The 19,876-nt window shown below is 44.2% G+C and overlaps 1 protein-coding gene across 2 annotated transcripts in view; it reads left to right on the top strand.

Annotated features, from left to right (window-relative positions):
* The first annotated feature begins 15,522 nt into the window (after positions 1 to 15,522).
* Positions 15,523 to 19,876, top strand: part of WIPF3 (WAS/WASL interacting protein family member 3) — a 116,671-nt gene continuing 112,317 nt past the window's right edge. For both annotated transcript variants that reach the window (XM_068236080.1, XM_068236081.1), the window contains exon 1: positions 15,523 to 15,716. The gene's annotated coding sequence lies outside the window, so the exon portion shown is untranslated. The remainder of the gene's footprint in view (positions 15,717 to 19,876) is intronic.

Consider the following 19,876-nt stretch of genomic DNA (forward strand, 5'->3'; position numbering starts at 1 on the left):
TCCTGTTCGTTGATCTATGCCCCCGCAATGATCTGCTGCTTCTTTCAGAAACAGCGCGATCATTGTGAGTCTCCCAGCCTCCTACTGCTTCCTGTAAGCGTCCTTCCGGTCGCTTACAGGTCGCATGTAAACATACTCACTGTGGCCATCTTGTGTCCAAATAGTAAACTACACCCTAATGCATTTTACACATACAAATAAATTGTTTTACATAATAAATTAACTCATTACCTCCCACACGCCCCAATTTTTTTTTTTTGTCATTTAAAAAAAAAAATAATATATACAATAAAAAAAACATAAATAGCTACCTTAGGGACTGAACTTTTTAAATATTTATGTCAAGAGGGTATAACACTGTTACTTTATAAACTACGGGCTTGTAATTAGGGATGGACGCAAAACTGAAAAAAATGCACCTTTATTTCCAAATAAAATATTGGGGCCAAACATTGTGATAGGGACATAATTTAAACGGTTTTATAATCGGGAATAATGGGCAAATAAATTTCATGGGTTTTAATTACAGTAGCATGCATTATTTAAAAACTATAATGGCCGAAAACTGAAAATAATAATTTTTTCCCACATTTTTTCCTATTTTCCCCATTAAAACACATTTAGAATAAAATAATTCTTGGCATAATGTCCCACCTAAAGAAAGCCTAATTGGTGGCGGAAAAAACAAGATATAGTTTATTTCATTGCGATAAGTAATATTAAAGTTATAGACGAATGAATGGACGGAGCGCTGAAAGGTGAAAATTGCTCTGGTGGTCAGGGGGTAAAACCCCTCAGTGGTGAAGTGGTTAACATCCTCTTTTTATTACAAAATTGTGTTTAACATTATTACCATACCTAAACCGCTGCATCCCCGCTACTGTAATCTCACTAAATCTCTGCCAAACTCCCCGGGGGGCAATCCGGGCAGCGCTTCCATGAGAGGCAGAGCTATGAGCCTCAGCTCTGTCTCTCAGCGTGTCTGTCAGCCCGGATCACCGCCTCTCCCCGCCCCTCTAAGTCTTCCTTCACTCAGAGGGGTGGGGGATGTTATAATTTAAGTAGGCCTCAGTTATTTGGCCTGAGGTTTATGTAAAAGGCTTGTCCGCAGAGTATGCCTTTAAAATAAATAGAGTTTCTTGTGATGCAGGCAGAGGCATCTCGGTGTCTGCGTGTAGCAGATGATGCACGCAGATACCGAGAACATGTTCCTAAAAGAAGGCCACAGGTCTCACTGACCTCAACATGTACACCACAAGTACAGTAAACATAGGCCATGTTTTCTAAATACCAAATTCCTGTAAGTAAGGCAAAAGCCTCATTAAATATTAAAACGAGTAGGTGGGTATTATGACACCACGAGGGGGCTCAGCCAATAGTCGGGTCTGGGGGATGGCGAAGATGAGGTCACATTTAACTCTTTCCTAGTCGGAATTAAAGACCCAGGACGAGTGGACAGAGGGCTTTCTGATTCCTGCTCTGCTTCCTACTTCATGCTACCTAGATGCTGACTGGGACCTCTAAGTATTTTCATTCTTCATGTAATCTGATCTAATGTATGCTGTACATAGGTAGTCTAGAGTAACATAGTCTAGAAAGAAGGTAACTGACTAACAACCAGGAGGGAGGTTAGTCAAGAGCTGTAACGCCAAGGACTTAAACATGGGAATCTTGCTTTGCTAGGATATGATGAACTATATATGTATATTTGTGTAGTGAATAAACTCCTTAAATACTGAAGAAGCCTGAGAAAAGTCTATCTCCTGCTTGCTGTGTTGAGAGTCAAGTTATCTCACAGTCTGTGAGACGCAACTGTAAGAAGTTGCTGGTGCCGGATCGAAAGGTGATTAGAACAGGTTATAACAATGGTGCCGAAACCCGGGATCGAACCAGGGACCTTTAAGCAATGGTGCCGATAAACCCTTCACTGTCTAGCAAAACAGGCAGACAGGGGCCAGGGGCCGAAGTTTTCAAGGTATTCCACAGCGAAACAAGCGGAGTAGAAGCAGACTGGAAAGCTTATCAAGCTGATAAGTGGTGTGCGTGAGCCAGCACACGAGCTGCAATTCGAGGAAACCAGCGGCGAAACTCTTGGACGTTAAACTTAAGCTGCAAGAGCACATGCAGTTAAAAGCCTAAAACAGGATCGAGAGATAGAAACACTCTGAAGGGGGGCTCGCAACTGCCACAGAGGAGATACCAATCCACTGAGCCAGCCGGTGTGGGGACAGAGAGATTACACTCAGGAGTTCCGGGGGTCCAATCAGAAGTTTCGCGGAAAAGTTGCAAAGGCTGGGCGAATTGGCAGGCGTACAAAGTCCGGGATCAGGCAAGTATGATTTGCTTTGTTATATTGCATTATCTTTTTTGTACAAGGAGTTGATAATGTGTTCTGTGTAATGTGCAGCTTCGGTGTGAAGCGTACATAGTACTGGCTTTAATGTTTCTGTGTTGCATGTTATATAGTGGGTATGTATATATGGTTGTCTGTTCACAGGCAGGATTTTTTTTTATAGCTGGACAGATGTTCCCTGTGTTTTCTGCTGGGTATGTTTTGGTTTTTTTCTCTCTCTTGCTTTCTCAGAGAAGCTGTCCGCGTAGGGGTTAGAAGAGCTTGGAGTGATGCCAGCTGTGTTGCAGTCTACTAGTGGATGGGAGGGAGAGGCTGGTAGAGAGATAAGGGAGAGTGAGAGACAGTCCAGGTTGTAAGCTGTGAGTTTTAGAAGTGTGTAGGGTTTAAAGCACGTGTTAACTGTTGGCAGTATGTGTTTTTTTTCGGTGAGCTGGGTAGACAGGAATGCACAGCCCACGTCTCTGGGTCGCTTTGAAGGTATAGAACAGTTTATAACAATAAACAGTTTATAACCACAGCTGAGATGGTGGGTGAAGTGCTACTGTACTCTGGCGTTTTTCTCGGTCAGCATGTTTTTTTTCTGTCTGTAGGGGTGTTTGTGAGATGTTCTGCAGGCTGCAGAAAGTCCTACATCGCTGGGTATTCTTATGTCTGATAACATTTAGGAGTACAGCTGGGACGGAGGTTTTGTCTCAGGTTTTTGCAGGTATCCAAGAGTGTTTGTAGCGGAATGCTGCTTCTCTGCAATGTGTATTGATGCAATATGTTACTAGGCATAAAATGTATGTTCTACTTGATTTTGTTTTTTCTCCTAATGTGTATAGGATTAAGAGGTTGCTATGGGAGATTGAGAGCAGCCATCTTAGCTGGCAGTCCAGGACTCAAAATGGCGGCATGAGTCATGGCCCCCACACGTCATGGCAGGGAGGAGGAGGGGCTGGGGGATCCACGTCACGTCAGGCTGTGCTCGAGGCTCCGGGCAGAGCAGCTGAAAGGAAGGGAGGGTAGAGATAATGAGACATTCTACTGAGTATCTCGGATCCCGGAATATTTCCCCAGAGCCTGGGTCCAGGGAAAGGAATGCCAGAATACGTGCACCAAGCAGTTGCTGCGAGACTAGCATGGTCACGGATAGGACGGATAGTCACGGATAGGAAGTGTTTCCCAGCTAGGGGCAGGGAGACACGTACAAGTAAGATATTTCCCAGGGTGGGATTTGCAAGCACAGTGCAGATCAGGAAAGTATCTGTACTGGGTTACTTATGGGATTATTCCTTTAAGTGAGGCACCTTAATGGGTGGTGCAGCATGAGTTCCCAATAGAGAAAAAGGGGGGACAGTGCATCAGGGGGTGCCGGAGTTGGAAAAAAGGGAGTTGACCAATCCAGGGATCCGTCGCCGCGGCTGCAGAGCGGTGACGTTTTTTTCCGGTTTGTGTCGTGGACAGGTCCAGAGCTTGACTAAGAGGTCAATGCTGGGCTGGGACTGTTTGTGCGTTTTTCTTGTCCACTGATTGGTCAAATATGTTTTTTCCAGCTCCTATCAAGTGTAGCACAAAGAACAAGAACTGGCATCAGTTCATGGGGCAATTATAAAGATGAAAGAATTGCCATTTACAGAGTGACAGTGTATCAGTACAGGTTTGCCATACGACTACCTACCAAGTGGGCATTCAGGGATCTGCATACAGGCATTTGACGCTGGAATGCTTAGCCCTGCACCCTGTGTAGTTTAAGTGCAAAGTGCTCCTTCCTACAGGGAGGCAGCCATTTTTTTTTGTAGTATGGGGGTAGTAGCACGGCAAACATTGGTCAGAGGGTACAACACACAGAACTTCTAGCAGAGCTGGTATCACAATGAGGTTCTAGATAAGTAAATGTGAAAATGAGTAAGAGCATTGCAGGCTCACCTGCAAAGCAGCAACAGGTGTGGCATCCGTAATCTGTGCATGCGACGGCCACGTATGTACAGAAAGGGGGGATGTGTAGGGAGCCTGCAATGAGGTGAGAGCTTCCAAAGGTGAAGTCCGCGGGAGCATATTTTACACAGGTAAGTACTTAGGATAGTACTTAGGTAGGGGAGAGAAGTTTAAATCCAATCTACCAAAAAGAGTAAACAGAGTTCATGAGAACCATAAAGAACAAGATCAATTACGGTATATATTGATCAATTTAAAGTGTACAGAGTACAAGCCGCAGGGCGAATCCCAAATCATTAATAAGAATTGATTTGTTTGTATTTCGATTTCAGGAGTTTGGCAATATGGACTCGGACAGCTGCAGTGCTGGCAGCAAAGATGGAGATGTCAGTCGGATAAGCGAAAGGTTCCAGATGCCAATCTGAGTTTGGAGAACAGCGAGATTCCTGAAATTGGAAAGAGACTAAAAAGCGAGATTCCTGAAATTGGAAAGAGACTAAAAACCGAGGTTCCTGAGATCGGAAAAAGACTAAAAAAACTGACTGAGCAAAGCATAATGCAAATTGCTAATGTTTTTCTTTCCCAAGGAGGTGCTTTTATAATGAAGAGTACCGTGCTGATGGTGATCCTAGGTTGCCATTTCGTCCTAGGAGAACGAAGAGAGGACATTCTCATGAATAATAAGGGGTTAATGAGAATGCAAGGCCCAAGCATGTTAATGTTTGGTGAAAAAGGTACTAATCCTTTCACACCTCCCTCCGCTTGGCACAGATGGACCAAGCAGGGATGGAGGAAAAGAGCACTTGTGCCAGGTGAAAACAAATTTCATGGCCCAATGTGGGTGAAAGGTCTTAAGGGTCAGGTGTGCGGGCAGTATGAATTGTATGGCAGTGTAAATCTGCTATTGAATGCCACACTCCCAGAATCGATGCACCAATCCAAAGTTTTGTTAAAAGGTACATTGCAGTACAATGGGTACATGCAAAAGGTGGAGTGTGTGATTCGGGGGTACCTTGTCTTGGTTATCCAGAGTGAGATGGTTCCAGATTGGAGAGGAACGAGCAGGAGGCGTCAATTCTCCTGCCGGAGAGACGCAGGGGACAACATCACACTCTGGGGTTCTCAGAAGCAACTATACACACGTAAAGGCTGGAAAGCCGAGGGTTGGTGGTTCTCGAAACAAGAAGTAAAAATCGAGATCAAGCCACATTTCCAGGTGACAAAGAGGGTGGGGAGAGCGATCCCGGGGGAGAGCCAACACAGGGTACCCCATTCTCACTACACGGGTCACAACAGGGGACGATATTACACAGCCCATATGCAGCCATTTATCCTCATGCTAGTTGGATAAGTGAAAAAGTACTCTTAATTGAAAGATTGCAGAGAGTACAGTCTTCCCGACCTCAGGTACATATTGTGCCTCAGGACATAAGGGGGGAAGAGGTCCAATCAGGACAGTTGGGGACATATTTTGTCAGGGAGAGGCTAAAAGATCCTGTACAACGGAGATTGGACAAGGGGAGGTATATCGATTTTTCTGGAGAAGGATCTTTTGCATGGAAGCTTCGAGATGTTTTTGTGAACAAATGGAAACGGTGCAACATTTCTTTAGGCACCGCCACTTCCTTAGTTCCCACCTCAACACATGTCTTACACCATGACCTGAGAGGTCAACCTTTTTTGGTGCTAGACGGGGAGGTGAAACGAGTAGAGTTGTCCTCATGCGGGCAATTCTCACAGAGGTACCTGTGTTTGCCGGGGCAAGTCAAATTTAGTGAAGAAGCCTGCTGGCTCAAGAACACAGAATGCGAGGCTACCATTCAAAAGATCCACCCTGAAGCCAAACCAATAGTTCTGGTGGCTGAAGGAAAGGTGTGTTTTTTTAACATAAGGTCTAAGGACACATTCAAGGTACATTTTCATAATTGTTCCGATAAGGTGGATTTTTCAAGGGGAACATATTGTGTGAGCGGAGATCCCATATGGATCGAGTCATCCAAGTTTGATGACGTTATTTCTCAAATTGTTAGGAGAACTCTAAAGTTCAAAGCTCCACAGGAGGTGCCCATCCTGAGGGATAACACGCCATGGGACAAATGGGTACAGGTTTTGACACAAGATCACACTTTTGTTAAAACGGTTAAACAAACAGAACACTAAATTAGAGGTAAGATTTCACCATGATCAAGGTGATCTTAACGAGGTAGAACACAAAAATAAGCAGGTGAGTTCCAGTCTGGCCTGGTGGAAAAGGTTTCCCGCGATGTTCAAGGGACACTCGGGCTGGGCCTCTGCAGTTCACAAGTTCTTCCTACACCCACTGGTTGTCTGGATGGGGATGACAACTTTAGGCATCATTATCCAGGTGAGGTTGTGTGTTAAATTACGTAAAACAAATTAACACGGTCAAGAGATTGGTGCCTCATAAACAATCTCATGAACCAATATTTCCAAATTAAGGGATATACAGGGTTACGGGTATAGGTGTAGCAGTACCGGTGATGGAGCTGATTGTATAAAGGCATTCTTTTAGAAGACACCTGGCACTGCTCCGTTGTGTAACAGACAAACGAGTTTCACTTTTTTGTGGTCATGCAAGTTTGTGATACGCAAGTGACGCAAATGCTGAGCATGTGGTATAGAGGGACTTATAAGTAGGGCATCCCCAGAGAGCCTGGTTACAGGAAGACCAAGAGGTCTTGCCCTCTCTCCCAGGGATAACCGCCTAGAGCAGAGAAGTTGTGTGAGCACGAACATCGAAAAGTGAAACATAAAGAAAAGAAACCAGGTACAGTTGGGTTCAGAAGTTGGGATCTGCGGATCAAGCCATTTTAGGGGGGATTGTTATAATTTAAGTAGGCCTCAGTTATTTGGCCTGAGGTTTATGTAAAAGGCTTGTCTGCAGAGTATGCCTTTAAAATAAATAGAGTTTCTTGTGATGCAGGCAGAGGCATCTCGGTGTCTGCGTGTAGCAGATGATGCATGCAGATACCGAGAACATGTTCCTGAAAGAAGGCCACAGGTCTCACTGACCTCAACATGTACACCACAAGAACAGTAAACATAGGCCATGTTTTCTAAATACCAAATTCCTGTAAGTAAGGCAAAAGCCTCATTAAATATTAATCGAGTAGGTGGGTATTATGACACCACGAGGGGGCTCAGCCAATAGTCGGGTCTGGGGGATGGCGAAGATGAGGTCACATTTAACTCTTTCCTAGTCGGTATTAAAGACCCGGGACGAGCGGACAGAGGGCTCTCTGATTCCTGCTCTGCTTCCTACTTCATGCTACCTAGATGCTGACTGGGACCTCTAAGTATTTTCATTCTTCATGTAATCTGATCTAATGTATGCTGTACATAGGTAGTCTAGAGTAACATAGTCTAGAAAGAAGGTAACTGACTAACAACCAGGAGGGAGGTTAGTCAAGAGCTGTAACGCCAAGGACTTAAACATGGGAATTTTGCTTTGCTAGGATATGATGAACTACAGTATATCTGTATATTTGTGTAGTGAATAATCTCCTTAAATACTGAAGAAGCCTGAGAAAATCTCCTGCTTGCTGTGTTGAGAGTCAAGTTATCTCACAGTCTGTGAGACGCAACTGTAAGAAGTTGCTGGTGCCGGATCGAAAGGTGATTAGAACAGTTTATAACAGGGGAGAGGTGGAGATCCGCCGCTGATAGACGGGCATGGAGGCAGAGCTGCGGCTGAAAGCTCTGCCTCCAACAGCAGCAAAATCCACGACCAAGAAAGTCGTGGATTTTGCAGGGGAGAGGGAGGGGGGAGTTGGGGGGGATTTAGTGAGATTACAGCCGCGGGGATGCAGCGGTTTAGGTAGGACAATAATGTTAAACACAATTTTGTAATAAAAAGAGGATTTTTAAGAGACTTCAGTGTCTCTTTAATGGCTCAAACCCACTAACAGCCTTTTCTAAGCGCTAATGTTTTGAAAAAGCTCTTGCTAATGCAATGCTATGGGGGATTTTTATAAAATCACATCACTCAAGTGGGATCACACCCATAGCATTACATTAGCAAGAGCTTTTCAAATCACAAAGCACTCAGAAAAGCGCTCCTAGTGGGTTCCAGGCCTCTGTGTACAGGTATAGTAGATGCCTTTACATACATTATGAGTGCCTTAATGTCCCCTGCCCATTCCAGCATGCAACTAGATATATTTAGAATAAGAAAATACGATATTAAGTAGGTTAGAGAACAGGGGAAGAATGTGAAAAGTTAGTGGGCATGGCCTCTTAATGGGTTTTGGGCGAGGGCAAAATAATTGGTATAACTTTAACTACAGTGCTGAGGCCACAGTGTTAAAATGCCACGCTTCCTGTACCCATACAATATGGCCCACATTACTAGGCCACAAGCACACATCACTGCCCCCTATGCCAGTGTCATTCTTTGTCCTATGCAGGAGAACAGAGGCACCAAAAGGATAAAAGGAAGCTAAATGAGCTTAAAAAAACAAATTCTTGGTAAATAGAGAAGGTAGTGGTGGACTTACCTCCTCCAAGTAGACACACAACGACTGTAGTAAATACAGTCAATATATTTTATTTATGAACTCCAAATATGCAATGCGTTTCGCAGGTTTGATCCTGCTTCATCAGGCAATAACATTGAGCAATAGCATATGTGGTCAGTAGAAGAGCCAGGCACCTCTGTGGCTTTTCAACTGACCACATATGCTATTGCTCCATTGTTATTGCCTGATGAAGCGAGATCAAACCTGCAAAACGCGTTGCATATTTGGAGTTCATAAATAAAATATTGACTGTCTTTACTGCAGTCGTTGTGTGTCTACTTGGAGGAGGTAAGTCCACCACTACCTCCTCTATTTACCAAGAATTTGTTTTTTTAAGCTCATTTAGCTTCCTTTTATTCTTTTGGCGCCTCTGTTCTCCTGTATAATATTGCGTCCACCCTGGGTGGAGGGTTGAACCCCCTTTTTTCTCATCTACAGAGAGCGACTTCTTATTCCTGAGTGGGGTCAGGAAAATCTCCCCACCTGCTTTTACAGTGGTTGCCTAATGGTAACCCTGGTTTGTGAGTATTAATATTTACTCTATCTAGTAACCATTTACCAGTACATATTACACTATTGGGGCTCTTGGTGTTCCTTGTTTTTATCATTCTTTATCCTAGGGGCGTAGACTTCTCTGACAGTATTGCAGCTGCAATAGTGCAGATGATAATACATATTGAATATTGGGGTAAGGTGGTAAATAGTCGATATCTGGTAAATACTGATTGTTTACCACATCTTATAGCATATGCCTTACATGACAAGCAGTTAAACAGAAAAAGAGGAAGTGCTGCAGAGAAGGGGGTTAGACAGAAGCAGGTTTCTCTTTTGAACTAATTCTTGTTTAGCTTCCCAGTGTTTCCCTGTTGGTGATCAGTGGTTTGAGCTGGCTTAGTGGAGAGTCACACCAAATCAAAGAAAGATACACCGCTGGCTGCAAACTGTTGCTGTACAACGTTATACACCTGATGAAAGACCCGCGTGTCCGTAACATGTAGTGTCTGTTCCGTAATACAGCAACAGTTTGCAGCCAGTGGTGTGCCACCTCTTTCTTCTATTTGGTAGTACCTAGACCGTTTGAGCAATCCAATCGAGGTTTGGCACCAGCCCAGGTCCAGGAGTTTACTTCTTTGCAGCTACTTTCTGTGGATTTTGCCTTTGTACTCTTCAGCGGAGAGTCATGCTGTTTTTTTCTGGCTTGGACTCCCATCTCACTCCTTGCCAACACCCCTGCTGTCCTGTTTAACTTGTAAGTGTCAAGGCTGGCAGAAAGGAGGGGGAGGCTATATTGAGTCCTACCCTCTTGTGGATATAACCAGGCCATACACGCTGCGATTTTCCCAGGCAATTCCCCAAAATCTATAGCGCAGCAGGTCTCCACGATCACAATTTTTTTGGCCAAAAATCATTAAAAATCTTCAATCAGACCAGACAGAAAGTATTTATCGATTGGAGACGCAGAAACAGCAGTGGCAGATTGACAGCTCATAGTGTTGCACTGCATCAAACAATGCAATGCTAAGGTTCAGCAGATTTTCAATAGAATTCATGCAGAAATCTATTGAAAATCTTTGTGCAGTGTGTGGTGGGAATCAATCCCACTCTCATCATATTTACATTGGGTGGCAATCTGTGTGTGTATGGGCACTTTAAAAGTGCCACAATGATTCTGATGGCAAGATTTGTAAGGGTGCTTTGCTGGTGCTTAGCACATTAAATGACCATTACTTCCTCCTAGAAACAGTAACAGACCTTGTACCAAAACTTTGCATGGTGACAACGTACTGCTAAAGTGGAAATCTGTAGTTAGCTGGTAATCAAAGTGTTTGACTGAAAGTGAGTCAAACACTATTGAACTCCATTGTAGCTTTTCTCCAATGGCATTCACCACTATAAAAAAAATGACGATCTATAAAGTGCCAATCAGCCAGTCAACCCTTTATCAATATGGCTAATGCTGGGAAGACACGGTTTGTTTCTGGCGCTCGATTCTCCTCTTGATTGTTTTTGCCGCTCGATTCTGCAGTCGATTCTTTCATCTTCCGGTCATTTTTTCTTATCTTTTTCCATTCACTTCTATCAGAAATCGAGCGGCGAAAGGATCGAAAGGGAGATCGGACATGTCGGAAATTATCTATCGAACCACCTCATCTCAAAAAACAACCGTGTATTCCCAGCATAAAAGCAATAGAGAGCCGTTAAATTCCTAGCAGCCGCTTAAAGATAGTGTTCTTGTTGAAAAGTCGCCATCTTTGCAGTATACAGAGCTGTTACCTGTATATACCTAAAGCTAACCACACACTTATCAATTTTGCTGTTCGATTCTCGGAAGATTTGATACTTGCTATTCAGATGCTATTCACTTGACGAAGAGCGGTATACCCGTTCGAAGTGGCGTCCGTTGTGTGGGCAGGCCTGGCTGCAATGGGGACTTATCCTACTGCTGTAGGAGGTCCTCTATTACTTGCATGCATCTAAGAGCTTATAATACCTGGAGCTATAATTACATCCTTGAAGCTGTCGGATGTTTAGAGCAACGTTTATTCACAGATGTCTAAGTGAATAGAATCCTGCATTTTAAGATATAGCCAGTGCTGGTCATATCTTTTTTGCTGGATTTATCAAGTCGGTGCTAGCCACACGGACTAGACCGGGCACGGCTAACAAGGCAAGACAGGTGTGCTGTCTGAGAAGGAAAATGCTGAATATTGATTGACACTATTGATGAGACAGGACAGAAAATCTGATTTGATTTTGGGTCAGGGAGGTGGTCGCAGTGCAATTCTGTGGTTTGATTGATTTTCAATAGATTTTATGCTGAAATCTATTAAAAACTCTCTGCGCAGTGTGCAAAAGGACTTGATCCCTCTCTGATCAGATTCAGATCAGAGAAGGATTGATCGTTTTGCCACATCGGTTGGCAATCTACTAGTGTGTGGCTAGCTTACAGCTAGGTTCACAGTGTCTGTTCTCTGCAACACAGGGGTGTCCTAACTTTCTAGGCGGAGGGCTATATCGTCATTCTTAAGAGTGCTAGGGGGCCAAACTAGCAAAATTAAACACATTTTTTGCTGATTGCCATTAGATACACTAATGGCAATCAGCCTAATGGCAATCAATGTCCAATAAACATCTCCAATGGACATAGTAACGCGAATACTATGTGCAGTTAGACTAGGTTCACACTTGTATTAAAGGGAACCAGAGAGGATCATGTATACATACCTGGGGCTTCCTCCAGCCCCATACGCATGGATAGTTCCCACGCCGCCGTCCTCCGCTGTCTGGATCCGCCGATACCGGGTCCCGTCATTACCGCCAGTCGGCCGGCGGACGCGGCCAATTCTCCGCATCACAGGGGGCTCCCTCCATACAGTTACGCGTGTGGCTGCCTACTGCGCAGCCGCATGCGTACGGGTATGGAGGGAGCCCATGTGATGCGTACAATTGGCCGCGTCCGCCGGAAGTGACGGGCCCGGTACTGGCGGATCCAGGAAGCGGAGGATGGCGGCGTGGGAGCGATCCAGGCTTATGGGGCTGGAAGAAGCCCCAGGTATGTATAAAATCTTTTTCTATTTTAAAAAAGCATTCCTCTCTGTTTCCCTTTAAAAACATATCCGTGGCTTTGCTTTTTGGCCCGGATCAAAAAAAAAAAAAAAAAAAACAGACCCACGGAAACCTTTGTTAAAAATAGCAGCCCCGCGTCCCCGCTTGCCGCGCGTGCGCCGCATTCGATTCCCCGCTCGTCCCCGCCGGCGCCGCTTATCTTCCGCTCGATTCCCTGCCATTGTCCCCTCGCGGGGAGCGAGCAGGGAATCGGCGGAAGCAAGATCCGTCCTGTTAGATTTTATCAATCGAGCCGCATTAGCGGCTCGATTGATAAGGAGCATCGCGGCCGCATCTACGTGTGTAGATGCGGCTTTACATTTTAACAACTTTTGTGCTAATAGCTAGAGGGGAGCGGGGATGGGGGACCTAGGTGAGGGAGGGGGACCACCGCTCCGCAGTGACAACTGCTGTCACTCCTGTCCTGGCTGCTTCCCTCTCCAGTTCGGCAACACCCCCCCCCCCCCCCCCCCCCGGGCATACGTTCACGGACCGGAAAGTATGCTACAATTACACAAATCATAATAAACATGGAGGGAATTTTTTTTTTTTACCAAACCGGATCCGTTTCAAACGGATCCGATCTGTGCCGGACAAATGTGGACCTAGCCTTAGTGCAGTGACAGCTGCTAATCAGTGGCTGTTATTGCTTCTGGCACAGTGGCAGCCAGTGGCGGACAAAGCCAACAATGGCCCTGTGCAGAATAAATGTAGGGGGCCCCATGTGAGTGGGTGTGGTCATAATAGATCCTAGGTGGATCCAAAAGTGTCAATAATATAAACATATGTAAACCTAGGCTGCATTCTGTAAGCACTGTATTAATGTAGCACATATTTTCTACCTAGTCATGATGTCCCATACATGACTGGGCTATAATTATCACTGCTCTTAATGCGGCAGCATCATAGATGAAAATATGTCAAAATGTAAATAGTCAAAAAACGTTTACATCATTATTATTAATATTATTATTCTGTATATATAGCACTGATATCTTCCGCAGTGATTTTTACAGAGTACATAGTCATGTCACTAATTGTCCTCAGAGGAGCACACAAACCTCAAGGGTAATGTGGGCAGGACTGTAAGGAACTGCAGGGGGCCCAAAGCACCTCTGTGCGGCTGCCCGGGTCTATGTCAGCCACTGGTAGAAGCTGCTAATCAGTGGCTGATACTGCTACAGTGGTGGCTGATAACCTACAGGCGAGCAAAGGGGGAGGCGGAGCTGTGAAGCAAGGGGGCTCCTGCATGCGGCACCGCAGCAATGGCTTATTGGCAGAATGGAATCAACAACTGTAGAGAGCTTTGGGGGCCAGCAGAAAAGGCTATATTTGGCTGGATTTTGGAAATGTTTGCAGCAGAAATGCAAAACAATGGGACATTATCCGCTGCAACACACCACTGTGAAAGTATGCTTCACTGTCACTGTGAACATGAGCAGTTTGCGATAGTGCACTGTTATACCGCACCAGATGCACTGTGAACGTCACATAGAGGTTGCATTGCAGCAGAGCTGGGACAAGGTCCTCCAGCACCCAAGGCTGAGACACCAAAGTGCGCCCCTCCATCCCTACCACCCCAGCCATCACACACTGATTGCTATTAGACTAAGAGGTGCCACAGGGCCCACAACCTCCCCAACACCTTAATATCTAGTTCTATGGCTTGCAGTCACTGCCATGTATCCCCTTTTCTTATTTCTTTCTGCTTCAAACACAATTAGGAATGACAGCTGAATGAATTCTGCGCCCCCTCCTACACTGCGCCCTGAGGCTGGAGCCTCTCCAGGCTATGCCTCGGCCCGGCCCTGCATTGCAGTGTGAGGGTCCACATTACAATGTAGCCTTCATATACTGCACCACAACGCCTCACTGAATGTAGCCTTATTGTACTTATCTGGCAATCAGCTGGATTCCACAGTTTTAAAGGGAGTCTGAAGCGAATTAAAACAAAACAAAACAGATACTCACCTAAGCTCTGGGTCCTATAGAGCAGTGTTTCTCAACATTTTATTAGTATGTACACCTTTTAAAACCCTGTACTCACCAAGTACCCCCTAGCATAGTAAACATTATCACAAGTACCGCTTGACATATATTTAATCCTAGTACATGATAATTGCTTCTAAACAATTTCCAAGCATTTACTATTTCTTTTAATTTGCTAAAACACAGATTTGGTGTTGTTTAAATAAGATTTATCATTTTCTAAAACTCTAAATTTGTTATTCTTGGTTAAGTATATCAAGCCTGAGTACCCCAGGAACCAACAAAAGTACCCCCTGGGGTACATGTACCACATGTTGAGAACCTAGGTTATAGAGCCTTCCCGTTCCTCTCCTCGTCCCGTTGTTCCACTGCTGGCTCCCCATCATAGCAGTCTCTGACCGATCAGTCGGAGACTGCTCTCTGCTGCTGCCTGAGGCTTCGGAAGTCTTTGGGAGCTTACAGGTCGCTCAGTACTGCATCGCTCAGTACTGCGCATTTGCGAGCTCGCTGTCTCGCGCACTCGTGCAGTACGGAGCCGAGCACTCAGCCTTCTGATGACTTCAGAAACCTTCTGCGGTGGGAGATTTGAACTGGGGATCCACCTCTGGAACACGGGGACAGTGAGAGGAGCGGTAAGGCTTATTAGTAACCAGAGCCTTCCCTTTCCTTAGGTTTCTGTTTTTTTTTTTTATCGCTTCAGATCTAATTTAAATAGGCCTTACAGCATTTCCAATACCAGAAATTCCAGCAATCCCACACTAGCTAGGAAAAACAACATTGCAAACTGCAATTACCTTTTGTTTTCTGAGCAGTATTATAATTTCCCACACCCTGGGGTTCTCCTTTAAAGCCCAATGTATTTGTTCCTTAGATAATGTGATGTATCTTGCAAGAAATACTAATCAAAACTTTCCTGCTGAACGCAGAGATGCTGCAACTAATGATTATTATCGCTGGAGAGTGGCTATTCAGGTTATGGAAGGGAGGGACAGCACAGGACAGGCGGTGTCACCGTCAGGCTTGTCACTCAGCTGTGCTCTGATATCGCTGGGAGTGACCGCATTGCCATATACACAGAGCAGGTGACATGAGTACAGTCACCACCCCTGCAACTAGGATCAGCCCTCAGAATAACCTCCGCCCCAGTGTTGTACTCCTTCCCAGCGCCGCCCAGAGAGCGCACAAACTCCGCTGTGTGTCCCGGAGGTGCAGTGGGCACAGCGGGCCTGCCTGAGGCCACCGACCCTCACCCTGCCGGGCAGCAGAGACAGCCTGTCACCAGGAGTCGCGCTCAGCAACGTGCAGCGCCGCAGGTCAGTACTCAGCGCACAGCGCTCCAGCCGCCGCTACAGGTGCAAAGGTTGCAATGCTGTACAGTTAGCTGGGGAATGTTATCAGATCTGGCGAGGACGCCTTCATGCCCCAACGATGGAACTTACAAGATCAGATCAGAAGTAGGTTATTATTCCTCTCTGGAACTGTCCCCTGGTCATCTGCACTGAACAGCTGCACAATCCATGTACTTTATGCATGTTCATTTTTATAATCTGTTGCTCTTTGTGCTTTTAGTATGTTAAAGAGCAACAATGGATTATGAAACTAAATATCATATTACAGTATAATGTCTGTTACTAGAGCAGGGCAGTTTTTAGGTATAGACAAACTAGGCAGGTGCATGGGGTCACACCCCCAAAGGGGCACCATGGAGCTTAGTACTCTGTGCTTTATAGAATTATGACAACTGGCAAGCATAATGATATGGCAGGTGCTATTAATGTGCTTTTAGTTTGTTATCAGTGTCAGCAAAACTAATTAATGCAGGCTATGGTCTTTCCCAAGATTGGAAATGGGAGTTGTTAAAAAGTGTGTTGCCCGAGGCACCAAAATGGCCAGAAACAGACCATAGGCCTTGTCCAAGCTCTCAAATGGTCCTCCTTTTGTAACCAAATTTCCTTGTCCCTGTTGTTACCTCTTTTTAGGGGGATGCATGGTTCTGTATAAATTGATGTATCCTAATACAAAAGTGCTCATATGGTAACATTTATGGCCATCCACCAAATGATTGAATAGCAGGTTTTCAGATGCCATAAAAATGGAGTAATAGGGATGAAGGGAAGACAACGAAAATGAAAATATGTCTTTTGTATTGTACATGATATGCAGGTCTGGAGACATGTTTCTGCTATCACAGGATGCTTGGAAGAATATGTACGGCTCCAATACAGAATTTATAATGTATTATTATGTCCATATTAGATACATAAACACAGCAGCAATGTGTTCCTTGTTATGATAGCAATGTTGCTGGTTAAGATTATAATGTTACCCATATTGCTTCTCGTAAACACGTAAGGGTGATTACAAACATACAATTTTGATTGGCCAATCACTTACCAATTTTAATTCCTCCATGTTGTGTGAGGGCCAACATATTTTGAATACTATGAACAGATTGTATTGTATGTAGGTAATTTTTCATACTCTATGGAAGTGGTAAAATTGGTCAATTATTGGCCAATCAAAATTGCATGTGTGTACCAGGCTTGAGAAAAAGGGTCTGCCATGACTGACCTCTGGCTTGTGCAGTGACTTGAAACCAGCAGACAGAGTTGTTCTGGTGTCATTCACTAATACATCCTTCAGGTCAGTGACCAAAAATGATCAGGAATCAGAGTTTTAGCATCACAAGATAGACAGCAATGCCTCGATTTGTAATCCTTTCATTGCAGCTTCATTTGAAATGAATTTATGGCTGGCACTTTTCTTAGAAAGTATTATAGTTCTTCGACAGGTGATCCGTTTAAATCCTGGTACACACCTTCAATTTTGATTGGTCAATGATTGGCCAATTTTACCACTGCAATGTTGTATAAGGGCCAACAGATTTTGAATACTATTAACAGATTGTGTAGGCAAACTCTCATAGTACATGGAGATGGTAAAATTGGTCAATGATGGACCAATCAAAATTGAATGTGTGTGCCAGGCATAAGGCCCCGTTCACATCAACAAACACGGATGGCCGTGCGTTTGGAATGCAACGCATACGAACGCACGCCATTCCCGTTTGTATGCGTTGCGTGGCTAATCACTTTTAGTGAATGGGTCAGCCACGCGTTTTGGGAAAAAATGCATGCAGCATGCGTTCCTGGACTGCACTGGTCTGGAACGCATGCAGTGTGAACATCAGACAGTGCAGTCTATGCACTGTCTGATGTCGTGCGTGTCGGCCTACTGCACACGTTGCGGAAATCCGGACGGCAACGCGTGCAGTGTGAACGGGGCCTAAGGGTGCATACACACATCCAATTTTGATTGGACAGTGATTGGCCAATTTTACTACTTCTACATAGTATAAGGGCCAATCGACTTTGAACAATGTTAACAGATTGTGTATGCAAACACTGATACTACATGGAATTGGCAAAATTGCCCAATCAAAATTAGAAGTGTGTGTGCACCCTAAGGACTTGCCCACATTGCATTGCAGCATCCCCACACCGGCTCTGGCAGTAATCAGTAGATTCAGCTGGGAATTATTTTAAGCATTACACCTAATTTCATAGGTATATGCAGTTGATATATAGAGTTAATAGAAACGTGCAGCCAGAAACAGTGTTGGGGAGTTGGTGTGCAGTGTGCAAAGTACTGTGAATAAGCCCTATGACCCAGTTGACAAGGATGGTTGAATAGTGTTACAGCTACCTGTCTGCCACAGATCAGATATTGACATCTGTCTGTGTGATAGTATAGGAATACATCTGCACAGTGCAGAATGGCTGACAGGTGGTTAGCAGGTGCCTGTCAATACAAACGTATGCTGTGTGGTGTAGTGGTAGGCTTTTTCCCTCCATGCAAATGTCAAACGTGTCACAGCCTTGTGCAGCCACTGTTGTAGGTGATGTTTTGTAGGTGTATGATGTTCTCTTGGCATTTTGATGCAATTCAAATCAAATAGCTTTATTGGTATGACCAAAATACATACAGGCATTGTCAAAGGAAGGGGGCATGAAAGGGGGCGATTCCAAGGGATTGAGGTGGGATAGAGGTAAAGTGGATAAGCAGTTTGTGGACATTTAGGTTTAAAGTTCATTTATTACAGTGATCAGCAGCTGGACCGTGCAATCGATTGGTTGCAGCATTCAAGAAATGTGATTGGCTGCCATGGTTGATGAATGCCTGCCTAATTGCTGATCCGCCTGCGTGTTTACATCATAATACACAACTACTGGGGAACTGAGCTGCACAACTGTGGGTAAACCATTTATGTAAATTAGACAGGGTAGTTAACAATGCCAGATGTGACTTAGAAGACAAGTGAACATAAGTAGAAATCAGGGGGTATAGTTGGTTGTGATCAAGATCCCATGCTTCCTGCACTGTTTGCCATCTGCCAATACCTGTGCACACCATGTAGTATGTACGAGTATGCGGTGTCATGTTTGCTGCATTTATTATGTGGTATACATGATTTCTGCATTTATTATGTGGGCTGTTTGCTGCATTTGATATCTGGAGTAATGTTTGCTGCTTTTTATATTGGGCGTACGGTTTGCTGCATTTCATATTGGCCGTAATGTTTGCTGCATTTCACATGGGGCGTAATGTTTATTGCATGTCGTGGCCAGTAGTGGGTTTAAGTTGAATAACTTTATTATTGTTGTTGTTAGCCTGTGAAACAATGGTTTCCCTTGCATTGTAACTTATAAGGTTATAAGCTTTGCTTGTTTATGATTCAATGTGCAAAACTTTAAGTTAAAAACATCAGAAATTTGAAGCATTTTTTCAATAACTATCAAAGTTGGCTCTTGACTTAGTCTAAGTTTTTGTTTTCGCCCACTGATATCTCAGACCTGCATGCTTCTCTGGTCTCTTACATATGGTTAGGTGAAAACACCATACATTTATGAGAAGTGCACAGACCACATGGATATTCAATATATAACAGATATGTCACTCGGTTTATGGATTGTCTATGATCTGGCAGATAGCTTTGGCCTATTGTGACAGCTGTCGGTAAGGCTGCAGACCTCTGCCTGTGTTTCTGCATGCTTCTTTTGTTCCATATGATAGACTGACCTTGATGGATAACATAACTTACAGCGTAGAGATTTCTGAGTGGCCTGGATTACATAACACTTGAATCATGGCCAATATGTGCTATATTTAAAATGTTTACTTTCATGTTCTAAAAATAACCACGACGTTTAGAATAATGGTATAGGAAATCTATACTTTAATTCTAAGTCTATCTGAAGAAGTTTCTTTTTTTAATTTCCCCCCATGAGCCAAGGACTGTTTTCAGTCAAAATGATCTCCACTTTCCAGAAGAAAAAAAATATTCATAATTTCAAGTATTCTAACAAGCTTTAATATACACACATGCCTTAGAGTACTGTGGTGTTTTTCTGCTATGCCTCTAGAGGTTTCCATTAGTGCCAGTCCAAGAGCTGACTTTTATTACTGTCAGTGG

The sequence above is a fragment of the Hyperolius riggenbachi genome, chromosome 5 (genome assembly GCF_040937935.1).
Source record: "Hyperolius riggenbachi isolate aHypRig1 chromosome 5, aHypRig1.pri, whole genome shotgun sequence".
Taxonomy (NCBI): domain Eukaryota; kingdom Metazoa; phylum Chordata; class Amphibia; order Anura; family Hyperoliidae; genus Hyperolius; species Hyperolius riggenbachi.